We start from the raw sequence: 13,199 nt of genomic DNA on the forward strand, positions 1-13,199 counted from the left end.
TCCACCATGATCAAGTGGGCTTCATCCCTGGGATGCAAGGCTGGTTCAACATTCGCAAATCAATAAACGTAATCCAGCATATAAACAGAACCAAAGACAAGAACCACATGATTATCTCAATAGATGCAGAAAAGGCTTTTGACAAAATTCAACAGCCCTTTATGCTAAAAACGCTCAATAATTTGGTATTGATGGAACGTACCTCAAAAATAAGAGCTATTTATGACAAACCCACAGCTAATATCATACTGAATGGGCAAAAACTGGAAAAATTCCCTTTGAAAACTGGCACAAGACAGGGATGCCCTCTCTCACCACTCCTATTCAACATAGTGTTGGAAGTTCTGGCTAGGGCAATCAGGCAAGAGAAAGAAATCAAGGGTATCCAGTTAGGAAAAGAAGAAGTCAAATTGTCCCTGTTTGCAGATGACATGATTGTATATTTAGAAAACCCCATCGTCTCAGCCCAAAATCTCCTTAAGCTGATAAGCAACTTCAGCAAAGTCTCAGGATACAAAATTAATGTGCAAAAATCACAAGCATTCTTATACACCAGTAACAGACAAGCAGAGAGCCAAATCAGGAATGAACTTCCATTCACAATTGCTTCAAAGAGAATAAATACCTAGGAATCCAGCTTACAAGGGATGTAAAGGACCTCTTCAAGGAGAACTACAAACCACTGCTCAGTGAAATCAAAGAGGACACAAACAAATGGAAGAACATACCATGCTCATGGATAGGAAGAATCAATATCGTGAAAATGGCCATACTGCCCAAGGTGATTTATAGATTCAATGCCATCCCCATCAAGCTACCAATGACTTTCTTCACAGAATTGGAAAAAACTGCTTTAAAGTTCATATGGAACCAAAAAAGAGCCCGCATTGCCAAGACAATCCTAAGTCAAAAGGACAAAGCTGGAGGCGTCACGCTACCTGACTTCAACTATACTACAAGGCTACAGTAACCAAAACAGCATGGTACTGGTACCACAACAGAGATATAGACCAATGGAACAGAACAGAGTCCTCAGAAATAATACCACACATCTACAGCCATCTGATCTTTGACAAACCTGAGAGAAACAAGAAATGGGGAAAGGATTCCTATTTAATAAATGGTGCTGGGAAAATTGGCTAGCCATAAGTAGAAAGCTGAAACTGGATCCTTTCCTTACCCCTTATACGAAAATTAATTCAAGATGGATTAGAGACTTAAATGTTAGACCTAATACCATAAAAACCCTAGAAGAAAATCTAGGTAGTACCATTCAGGACATAGGCATGGGCAAGGACTTCATGTCTAAAACACCAAAAGCAACGGCAGCAAAAGCAAAATTGACACATGGGATCTAATTAAACTAAAGAGCTTTTGCACAGCTAAAGAAACTACCATCAGAGTGAACAGGCAACCTACAGAATGGGAAAAAATTTTTGCAACCTACTCATCTGACAAAGGGCTAATATCCAGAATCTACAAAGAACTCAAACAAATATACAAAAAAAAAAACAAACAACCCCATCAAAAAGTGGGAAAGGATATGAACAGACATTTCTCAAAAGAAGACATCCATACAGCCAACAGACACATGAAAAATGCTCATCATCACTCGCCATCAGAGAAATGCAAATCAAAACCACAATGAGATACCATCTCACACCAGTTAGAATGGCAATCATTAAGAAGTCAGGAAACACAGGTGTTGGAGAGGATGTGGAGAATAGGAACACTTTTACACTGTTGGTGGGATTGTAAACTAGTTCAACCATTATGGAAAACAGTATGGCGATTCCTCAAGGATCTAGAACTAGATGTACCATATGACCCAGCCATCCCACTACTGGTATATACCCAAAGGATTATAAATTACTCTACTACAAAGACACATGCACACGTATGTTTATTGCGGCACTATTCACAATAGCAAAGACTTGGAATCAACCCAAATGTCCATCTGTGACAGACTGGATTAGAAAATGTGGCACATATACACCATGGAATACTATGCAGCCATAAAAAGGATGAGTTTGCGTCCTTTGTAGGGACATGGATGCAGCTGGAAACCATCATTCTTAGCAAACTATCACAAGAAGAGAAACCAAACACCGCATGTTCTCACTCATAGGTGGGAACTGAACAATGAGATCACTTGGACTCGGGAAGGGGAACATCACACACTGGGCCTATCATGGGGAGGGGGGAGGAGGGAGGGATTGCATTGGGGAGTTATACATGATATAAAAGTCATGCACATGTACCCTAGAACTTAAAGTATAATAAAAAAAAAAAAAAAAAAAAAAGAAGTAAATTTTTAAGATTTCTTTATCTAAACCAATACAGTATTTCCCTCCCCGCCCCCCGCCACTCTCCCCTTTTTTATAAAGCCAGTCAATTTAGCAGTGGAAGAGTTGTGGGGTTTGATACAATATTATAACTGGAAAAAGAAAAGTCTATTTTTTAAGTTACTGATTTCATTTTAATAAAAGACATAGCACTTAAGTGATAGCACTTGAGTTTGTGATCGAGATTGGACAGGCAATCAGCCACAAATTCCCTTTTCCGCAGCTGTGATACAGCGTTTATAGCTACCTCATTAGGGCGATGAGGAGATAAGAAAATACCATGTGAAAACACCCAGCATGTGGCCAATAAACAGCAGCAGTTCAATAAATGATAGTACAGATTGATTGCAGTTAAGTTGCAAGACACAGTCATGCCGTTGTGAGTCACACAGTTCCCCACAGGTAGCCTTCTGTTCCTCCTGAGACACACCTTGCCCCTTTCTCACCTCACCACCTCCGAGACTCCCTCCACCCCTGCCTGGACCGCCCCAACCTGGTCCTTCTGATTCTTCGCTGAACCAAAGGTGTGTCTAACTCACCAGTTCTCATTTATTTGCTTGTTTATTTTGCATCCTATCTTGTTTAAAAATTGATTTTAATTGTCTTAGAAAAATACCAGGATTCACAGAGTGCACAAATCTGTATGCAAGAGAAGCAGCAAGCTGCGTTAAAGTAGGAGACTCGGTCAACAACAAGGCTCAGGACTCTGCCCGAAAACAGATCTGTTAACAAGAAAAGCACAGCAATATCTGGTAGTGACATCTTAGAAAAATTTCCTTATAAGGAAGAAGCTATAATACAGAAATAAAATAATACAGGAGGACAAATATAGTAACCTGTTTAATTAGGATGATTTCTGTTAATATCTGTTGGTACAAGCTGCCAGAATAACAGCTCAGTGAGATTGTAGATTCTGTAGTATTTATTGGCCCTCTTATCATGGGAAAGTTTTAAGCATCTCTGAGCATAGTTTCCTAATGAGTAAAATGGAGATTAAAAACACTTCAGGGGCTACAAAAAACTTACTGAAACATAGTGTCTGGTACCAGAGTCTGTATATAGAAGATGCCCAATAATTTTTTTTTTTTTTTTTTTTGAGACAGAGTCTCGCTCTGTTGCCCAGGCTGGAGTGCAGTGGTGCTATCTCGGCTCACTGCAACCTCTGCCTCCAGGGTCCAAGCAATTTTCCTTCCTCAGCCCCCCGAGTAGTTGGGATTACAGGTGCTTGGTGACCATGCCAAGCTAATTTTTGTATTTTTAATAGAGATGGAGTTTCGCCATGTTGCCCAGGCTAGTCTCGAACTCCTGGCCTCAAGCGATCTGCCTGCTTCAGCCTCCCAAAGTGCTGGGATTACAGGCGTAAGCCACCGCGCCTGGCCAATGCTCAATTAATTTTAGCTATTTTATTGTTAATAGTAATTTGTAATATTTTATGTAGTAGAGGTAATTTTAGAAATCTAGTCCTGGAATATTCCTTAAGCTATCTAGAGGAGGGAATAAAAGAGCCAAACTTTTAAGCTACTGCTCAATAAATGATGGCTTCTTGCAGATTGTCCCTCAATAAGTATTAAAGTGGCAGTGAGTTTAAAGTTATACTGCTGGCATACTTTCATCCTTTGTTTCATGCAGTAAATATCTTTAGTGTAGAGTGCTGAGGATGCAGCCATTTCAGGGTCTTGTTGGAAATGACAGTCCTGTAAGTAGACAGTTGCCACGCAGGGTGCAGGGGGAGCCTGTCAGGGCTCAGAGGGGAGCATGGGGAGGCAGAGCCCTAGGGGAGGTGCCCCCAGGAAAGACAGCTGTGCTTAGCTGGGAAGGAGGAATTATAGGGGCTGGCTGCAGGATTAGGGGCAGCAAGGGGCAGGATAACTCACCCAAGTGGAACATGTGAAGGGGAAGTGGTATGGTTGAAGCTGGAGTTGAAGGTTGAAGCTAGAGTGCTAGAAGCACCCAGGGCATGAAGGGCTGACACTTCATGTGAGGAAAAGATGCAGTATGGAAAGCACAAGGAGTACCAGAGGACGCGCATCAGGTCTGTGTTTTAGAAAACCGACAGAAATAATGTGAAGAATGAATTGAGGGTGGGCTGGGCTTCCAGCCTTGGCGACAAACACATCTCTGAGGAGGTTTGCCTCTGAGAAGGCAAAAGGCAGTGAGAGGAGGAGCAACTAGTGGGGTGGTGACAGCGTGGTGGGGAGCATTGACCAGCCACAAGAAGGGACAGACTTCTGAGAGTGCCAAGGATGAGGATTGGGGTTGTGCGTGACAGTTTCATCTTGGAAGTTTTAGGCTGCCTTGACTGGGAGATGGTGGCACCTTCATAGAGATGGAAGAAGCAGGAAGGACAGACCTCGGTTATGTTTCATTGTTTCATTTCTTGGTTGAGTGCAGATGAACTAACTGCTTTAAAAGTCAGCTGAGGTTGCAGAAAGTGAGGAGCCTAAGAGCAGCATGTGCTGGAACAAAGCACTGGGGAGCCCGTGCTGTAGAGCCACATTCATCCTAACAAGGACAGTTTGGGTTCATATGAACACATGGTCACTGTGATTTAAGTCTTCAAGGTTCTCCTCCATCAAGTAGCAGCATTTCTCAGTGTTCACAGATACTCATCTGTTGATCAAAAAGGAGATCCCAGTAAAATGTTCATAAAGTGTAATTGCAGTGAGACATCAGGTGGAGCTTCTTAAACTGGCTATAAAATGTGTAACTGAATGCTTTACCTGCGATTATAGCTCTAAACCTGTTGAATGTAGGGAAATGTTCACCACAGAACATAACTTTGATTTCTGAGGAATTAATTGGAAGCCGTGTTTAATTAGCAGAGGTGCTTACTCATCCAGGCCATTCTTAGCTTGTGGTAATAATACATGATTTGCTTTTGAGTCGTTTTTTTCCATTTGTTCTTTGTTTTGTTTAGGAAGGTATTCATCTCATCCAAAAGTGGTATAAAGTCAGTGAAAAAAAAATTTAAAGAAAGGGATGTGGGGCGGGGTGCAGTGGCTCACGCCTGTAATTCCAACACTGAGAGACTGAGGAAGGCAGATCACTTGGGGCCAGGAATTTGAGATCAGCCTGGCCAACATGGTAAAACCCTGTCTTTACTAAAAATACAGAAAATTAGCTTGGATGGTGGTGGGCGCCTGTAATCCCAGCTAGTCAGGAGGCTGAAGCAGGAGAATCACTTGAACCTGGGAGGCGGAGGATGGAGTGAGCCGAGATTGCGCCAGTGCACTCCAGCATGGGCAACAGAGTGACACTCTCTGTCTAAAAAGAAAGAAAGAAAGAAAGAAAAGAAAAGGGGTGTGGAGCACATTCTGTCTTACTTTGCTGGGAAGTATCTTATAAGAGAAGGTTTCCCCTGCTCTGACTCCCATAGCGGGTGCAACTTCTGTCTCAAGGTTATAAACATAGCAGCATAGCCCACAGCTGAATTCCACTCCCCAAGTAAAGTGGGGCAGTCAGGGGAAATGCAGGGAGAGCTACACCTGATCCTGTGGCTGAGGTTCTCCTTCAAGTGGTAAAGCAGCCATGAGCAGGGGCTGGGGAGTGGCCTGAAGCCAGCCTGCTCTTTTCAGACCAGGAAGGGAGGGGCCCAGGGCAACTCGTCAGAAAGGAATTTGCTACACATTCTAGTGGAAAGTTCTTGTAGACTAATAGAACTGTAAGTTTGGGGAAGCAAGGCTTACCAGTTTTAGAAAGCAGAATAGCTTGTGCTCAAGAACTGAACAGCAGCTAGGAACACTAACAGTTCGAGTCCAATAGTGTTGTGAGAACTACAATAGTTTCTTCAGTGTTGAGCTTTAAATGAATCACAGTAAAAAGATTGGACCACCAGCCAAAAAAGGTGAATTCATCTCATTTGAGGCTCAGGGTGAAAGAAAAAGTAATATAATATCTTGGAGAACTTCTTCCCCTATTTTACCGGTATTTTCCTGTTTAAAGTTTACCTAATGAAGGAAAATGTATCCATCCACTACTCATGAGAGCCTGCCTGAGTTCAAGACCAGCCTGGCCTCAGTTGAATACTGTGCTGGGCACTGAAGATTTAGAGGTGAATATAAGGAAAAGACAAGATGGATTTAGTGTCTAAAGTAAAAGATTGGGAGGAAAGCAGTTAAGCAGTTACCTAATTTAAAATGTTACCCTACAGTGTTCATGGAATTGTTTAAAAGCTGTATCTTAGAAACACACGTTTGTCTCTTAGTGTGTGGGTTAAGTATTTGATTAGATGAGTATGTCCTAATTGAGTAATCCAGGAGGAAAGGTCCTAAATCCCTAAAAGTAATAGCATGTACTATTTTGTTAACATGTAAGGCCTGTACTTGAAACTTTCCAGCTCTTAAAAAACGAGGAAATTCCAAGCATTCTGCACTAATAGATAGTGTTAGTGGGTAGTTGATGGATGACGTCAAATGTCAGCATGGTGAACGGCTTCGTTCATATAAACTGAAAGTGTACAATCTGGGATCAAGTGTTCTCGCTGTTCTCAGGGATCAGCGCAGTCTGTGTGCTCCCATGTGGCCTGACTTGGATTTCAGAGTTTATATGAGGCACAGCTGAGAGTCTGGAAAAGGCACAGCATCTTCTCCTTCCTCTCCAGATGAGCCAAGTCAGCAAGAAGGGTCTTAGCATCTATTCCTGAGGCTCTATGAGAGGTTTCTTCTTTCCTTTATAATGATTAAACCCTTCATTGGGAATGGATTTGATTTGTCATTGTGCAAACTTCAGAGGCTTTAATAGTAATTTTATTAACCTTGCTGGACCTTATTGATAAAAGCAACCACTCTTCGTTATGAAAGCAAAAAGGGATATTGAAAAGTTAATTCAAGATAATTGGCAAAGCCAGCTGCCATCATGATACTGTTGAATAGTGATGGTGGTAATGGCAGAAAAGGTGAAGGCTCTTTCTTGAAAGACAGCACAGGAATCACCACTCTAATGCTATCTTTGTGATATTACTGTTGAATATATGTGAGGTGCTGCTGTCTTCTGACTTCTTGGTCACTATCACAATGTTATGACTGCTATAAGGTGTAATGGTCTTTTTTGATTGTTACATTCCATTTAGGTTTCGTATTATATGAGAGAGATCTGGGAAAAGAGGGATATAATTGGACATTTGTATGTATAACGGTAAGTGAAAAACTGAGAATTGTAATGCAGCTCTAGGTTCCAAGATTGATGGTTGACCAGACGCGTTGGCTCATGCCTGTAATCCCAGCACTTTGGGAGGCCAAGGTGGGCAGACCACTTGAGGCCAGGAGTTCAAGACCAGCCTGGCCAACATGGAGAAACTCCATCTCTACTATAAAAAGATAGAAAAATTAGTAAGGCATGGTGGCACATGCCTGTAATCCCAGCTACTCTGGAGTCTGAGGCAGGAGAATCGCCTGAACCTGGGAGGCTCCATCAGGGCGCACCTGTTTTGCTTACCACTGTATTTCTGGCCTCCTCAGTGTTTGTTTTCAATGTGTATTTAATGGCTATGGACAGAATGAATACAAAGAAACAAAAAGAACTTGGAGGTAGGAAAACAGTTGTGGGAGACCAGCCCATGTAAGTGACCAATATTATTGACAAAGTTGACTCTACATAATTGAGTTTTAAAAAAGACTAGAAAGGACTACTTGAAGTTGTTGAAGAGGAACTCTCTGGAGGTAGTAGAGTTCTTAGTCTCTGCTCTTTGTTCTTAAAATATTCAGCTACGTTTTAGGTAAGATAGTAATCTGCCTTCAATTGCAAATAGATGATAATATCACTTTTAATGTAGACCAAAGCCAATATTTTTCATATGTTGTTCTACTCAGAGTAAATAACAAATATTTTGGCATGTTTCTTCATGTCTTAGCATCTGTCAGTTTTCATGTGAGGACTCAGTTTACAGGTTATGTACAGCACATGTTAAGCGTGGTCAGCAGGTATTTGTACCTGAAGTACCTACTTCCCTTCTGTTGCTGATACTGTCATGAGCAGTTCCACCCTCAGTGTTTACCTCTGCTTTGAAATCTTCTCTCAAGCGCTTACTCATTTCAATTTTTTGTACCCTTTGGGACTCCTCAAACTCGTATACATCTTTCCATTTCTGGCCTAATCCCAGCACTTTGGGAGGCTGAGCCGAGCATGGTGGCATGTGCCTATAGTCCCAGCTACTCAGGAGGCTGAGGTGGGAGGATCACTTGAGCCTGGGAGCTGGAGGTTTCAGTGAGCTGAGATGTGCCACTGCATTCCAGCCTGGGCTACAGAGCGAGACCCTGTCTCAAAAAAAAAAAGTCTCATGACTTTGTCTTCTAGATGAGACCATCTCTAGCTGGTGCCTTTGCTTGCATTCTCATGTGCAGGGCCAGCAGACACGGATGGAGCAGATGTTCTCTGAGGCTGTAGGTGCCAGGGCACAGATCTTTTCCTCATTCTACCGCCTAGTGAAGGGGAGAAATGACGAGCGAGGCAACTACAGGTGAAAAGTGTTTGGAGAGTGGTTTCTGTAGGGCTCCAATCTATGCACTGAGCCCAGGCATAGACTTGGGAGATGCTTCCTGAAAAATGAAGAGAAATTGGCAAGATATGAGGGAGGAGGGCGCAGCTCCTGATTCCTCTGACCTTTGTATTGTGGGTTTGATGCCCCCTCCCCAGCTGAGTCCTCGTGGGCAGCTGTGTTTTGTTTTGTTTTGTTTTGTTTTGTTGAGACGGAGTCTCACACTGTCGCCCAGGCTGGAGTGCAGTGGCGTGATCTCGGCAGCTGTGTTTTTAAGAAGCGTTTCTGCTCCTTTCCTTACTCAATCCTGACCTGTGAAATCCCCACTTGCCCCCTCCCCAAGGAAAGGCCCCTCCGCCCTCCACAGTGGGTGGTGCACAGAGTCAGGGGACAGGTCTGGGCTTCCCTATTCTTGCTGACCCAGCTATAGAGACCCTGCTGTTTCCCATTCAGGGAGTCATAGCTACTTGGCTGTGTGTGTGTGTGTGTGTGTGTGTGTGTGTGTATGTGTCTTTTATTTTACGCTTGGGGTTGTCTTTTTAAAACTTTATTTTATTCTTGTATCTTGTGATAATTACTTATTTTAAAGTAAGCCTTGTTTGTTTTTGTCTGTTAAAAATCTTTACAGGCTATGTCATCCAGCTTATATCAACTTTTTTATTTCCTGCCAGTCAACAAGAGTTAGTAGAAAATGGCAGCCCAAGAGGTAAGATATGCAGTCTGTCCACACCCCAAACAGGGCAGGCTAAATGCCTTTCTTGGTTCTAATAAGCCCTGAAGAGATACTCCCTGTAGCACCAAATTATTTCCCTCTGCTGCCCCTTTGAGGTGACTGTCATCCCAAAAGTAGTTAGTGTAGAGGAATGGATGGCCCATTTAGGATAGGTAGTTGCACAGATTATCTCTGAGGGAGGTGACTAAGAAACTGAACTCCGAAGACAAAACAAAGGAATTGATGAACAGTATCATTGTCTTAACTCTGGGATAGGGATTCTGTGAAGGTTAGTGTATGCTCTTTTTTCTAGGAAGAGGATCCCTTTATATTTGATTGTCACAGGGATCTGTGGCCCAGAGTAAAATCAGCAGTCCCAGCTGTATAGACTTTGAGGTTCATTATGGTTGTGATCTGAAAACCTTGGTCACCTCTGTGGTATGTGTCACTGGATTCTAGCTACTTCAATCAAGTGACTCCTGTGCATTCTTAGAAGCGAGTATGAGAGAGGATGGGGTGGAGTTCAAGTTTTACTAGAGAAGGCTCTCAAATTTTGATACCCAACTTGAAACCTGGAAAATTATCAAGTACAGCTTCATGTTAAAAAAAAAAAAAAAATGTCCATGTGTCTTTATCAAGTTAGCAAACTATTTCTGTGATTGTCTATTTCCAGAGTAATTTGATTGAATGGGTTTTCAGATTTCCATAGCTGGGGTTGTAGGAGTATTCTCCACAAGGGAAGATAGACCGAGTGCTTGACACATGACCTGACTCAAAGAAGTCTCTTAATAAAGTGTGGAATGAGTGAAGGGAAGGAAGTTGCAGTTGTAGTTTTCTTCACCAAAGTCAGGAACCCAAAGAAGGAATCATAGCAATGAGAATAGTAACTTTTGATGAGCGCTCCCTTGTCTTTTAAGGGCTTTATACATATCAACACTTTGAGGACAGATCTCACTGCTCTTTGGAGCTGTTTATACTGTCAGACTTCATATTGATTGAATTTATGGGATTTATAAATCACAATTTAGTCTCTGATTTGATCATTTGAAACGAAAGGGCTTAGAATACTAGATTTCACAAGGCTTTTGTGAGGATCAAATGAGATTATATATCTGAAAGTCTTTCACAAACTGTGAAGTACAAGTGTTTCTAGTAAGTGGCATGTCACTTTGTATGGCTTTTACTATGGCTATTAGGATGTGAGATTGAGACCTTCCTCCTCCCCTCTTGAGAGCAAGGGAGACTTCGCATTTCTAAGGATTTCTTTCACTCTCACTCAGCTTGCCCTGCTAGTTCTTAGGAGTGAAGTGAGATACTTCTTATTTTTCAATCCATCTATGACAAATTTATGCATCTTTTAGTAGGGTGTTCATTTTAATGATTTATTTATGTTTTACCCCAGGGAAGGGGAAGTGGTATGGGACTACAGGTGACTGTTGTAATGTTCTCCATTGATAAGACAGCGCCACCCCAGTGAATCTTTTGAGTTGTAACCAACTCTTATTTCAGTGACAGTATTTTTGTAAAGTTACTGTTCGGAAACTTATCTTGGTATCTTGTATGTGTATTGCATAGACCAAGGATCTGATTGAAATAACATGGCAACAATACTGCCACCAAGAACATGCATTTTAACCACAGCACCCTTCTGTTGCATAGTGCACATGTCCAGGAATTGAGCTGGCTTTTACTAAATGAATATTTTGTTCACTTGTATCCAGATCATTTGGGACTGTGGGCGCTTTGGGAATTTTACCTCAGTCTTTTTCTCCCTGTCCTCTGAGATGGTACAAGTATCATCTAAAAGGATGTATAAAACAGGTATATGAGAGCTGCTTTACCCCCTCCCACCCAAAAAAAAGATATAATTAACATAGTATACAATTCTTCATTTTAAAATGATATATATACTTACAGAGTTGTGCAACCATCACCACGGTAAATCTGAGAACATTTTCATTACCCCAGTAGAAATCCTGTGTCCATTAGCTATTACTTTTCATTCCAGCTTAGCTATTTTTTTATTTTTGTCACATGTCCTTTTGGTATCATATCTAAGGAGCCATTGCCTGGTCCAGGGTTTCAAATATTTGCTCTGATTTTTTCTTTCAAGACTTTTATAGTTTTAGCTGATACTTTTAGATCTGTAATCTATTTTGAGTTAATTTTTGTGTATGATGTAAAAAGGGGTTCAAATTCATGCTTTTGCCTGTGAATATCTAGTTCTAGCACCATTTTTGAAAAGATTACTTTCTTCTTACTGAATTTTTTTGGCACTCTTGTTGAAAATCAATTCACTGTAAGTTCAAGGATCAATTCTTTCCCATTGATTTATATTTCTGTCCTTGTGTCACTATTGATTTTAGGTTTAATTGTACCATCCTGTCAAGTATTTTTTGATACTATAGTAAATGAAATTTTTGTTTTTAATTTCATTTTCATATCGTCTGATCATATAGAAATACAGTTTAAATTCTTTAAGATAAATACAATTGATTTTTGTATATTGATCTTGTATCCTATAAGCTTGTTAAACTCATTTATTACTCATAATAGTTTTTTAAAGATTCTTTATTATATACAAGATTATGTCATCTTCTAATAGAGAGTTTTACTTCTTGCTTTTCAATCAGGATGCCTTTATTTTTCCCCCCTTCCCTCATTTCCCTGACTGGAACCTCTAGTACAATGTTGAATAGAAGTGTCAGAGCAAACATCTTTGTCCTTTCCTGGATCTTAGGGGGAAAGTGTTCAGGGAAAGCATTCACCATTAAGTCTGATGTTAGTTGTAGGGCTTTTGTGGATGCTGTTTGTCAGATTGAGGAAGTTGTCTTGTATTTCTGAAGTTCTTGAGTGTTTTCCTCATGAAAATGTATTAAATTTTGTCAAATGCTTTTTCTGTGTCTATTTAGATGATTCTGTGACTTTTGTTCCTTAGTGAGATGATTCTATTACGTTAATTGAGTTTCAAGTGGTAAAGCAACCTAGCATTCCTGGTATAAATCTCATTTAGTTGTGGTATATAATCCCTTTTATGTGTTGCTGGATTTGGTTTGCTCACATTTTATCAGAGTTTTTGCATATATATTCGTAACAGATACGGATCTGTAATTTTCTTGTGATGTCTTTTATTTTAGTATGAGAGTAATACCTCATAGAAGGAGTTCCCTACTCTTTTTTTTTTTTGAGTTTGTAAAAGATTGTTATTAATTTCTCTTTAAACATTTGGTAGAATTCATCACTGAAGCTATCTGTGCCTAATTTTGTTTGTTTGTCAGAAGTTTTAAGTTACTGACTGAATTTCTTTATTCGTGATAGATTTATTCAGATTTTTAATTTCTACCTGTCAGTTTTGGGAGTTTGTGCCTTTCTAGAAGTTTGTCCATTTTACTTCCATTTTCTGATTTGTTGGCATACGGTTGCTTAGTTTATTTCCTTTTAGTGTGCTATAGAATCCCTTTGCTTTCTGTAAGCTTGGTAATGCTTCCCCTCTTTCCATTCTGATTTTCACAATTTGAGCCTTCTCTCATTTTTTCTTGGTCAGCCTGGCTAATAGTTTGTTAATTTTGTTGGTATTTTCAAGCAACCATCTTTTGGTTTAATTGGTTTCCTTTATTGTTTTCTATTCTCTATTTCATGTATTTCTGCCTAATCTTTGTCATTTTCTTCC

At 40.6% G+C, this 13,199-nt stretch overlaps 1 protein-coding gene across 7 annotated transcripts in view; it reads left to right on the top strand.

The window, feature by feature from the left end:
• SPIDR (scaffold protein involved in DNA repair) overlaps nt 1-13,199 on the top strand; it is a 499,470-nt gene that overhangs the window by 237,898 nt on the left and 248,373 nt on the right. The window lies entirely within an intron of this gene.

The sequence above is a fragment of the Trachypithecus francoisi genome, unplaced genomic scaffold (assembly GCF_009764315.1).
Source record: "Trachypithecus francoisi isolate TF-2019V2 unplaced genomic scaffold, Tfra_2.0 Lachesis_group7, whole genome shotgun sequence".
NCBI classification, from domain to species: domain Eukaryota; kingdom Metazoa; phylum Chordata; class Mammalia; order Primates; family Cercopithecidae; genus Trachypithecus; species Trachypithecus francoisi.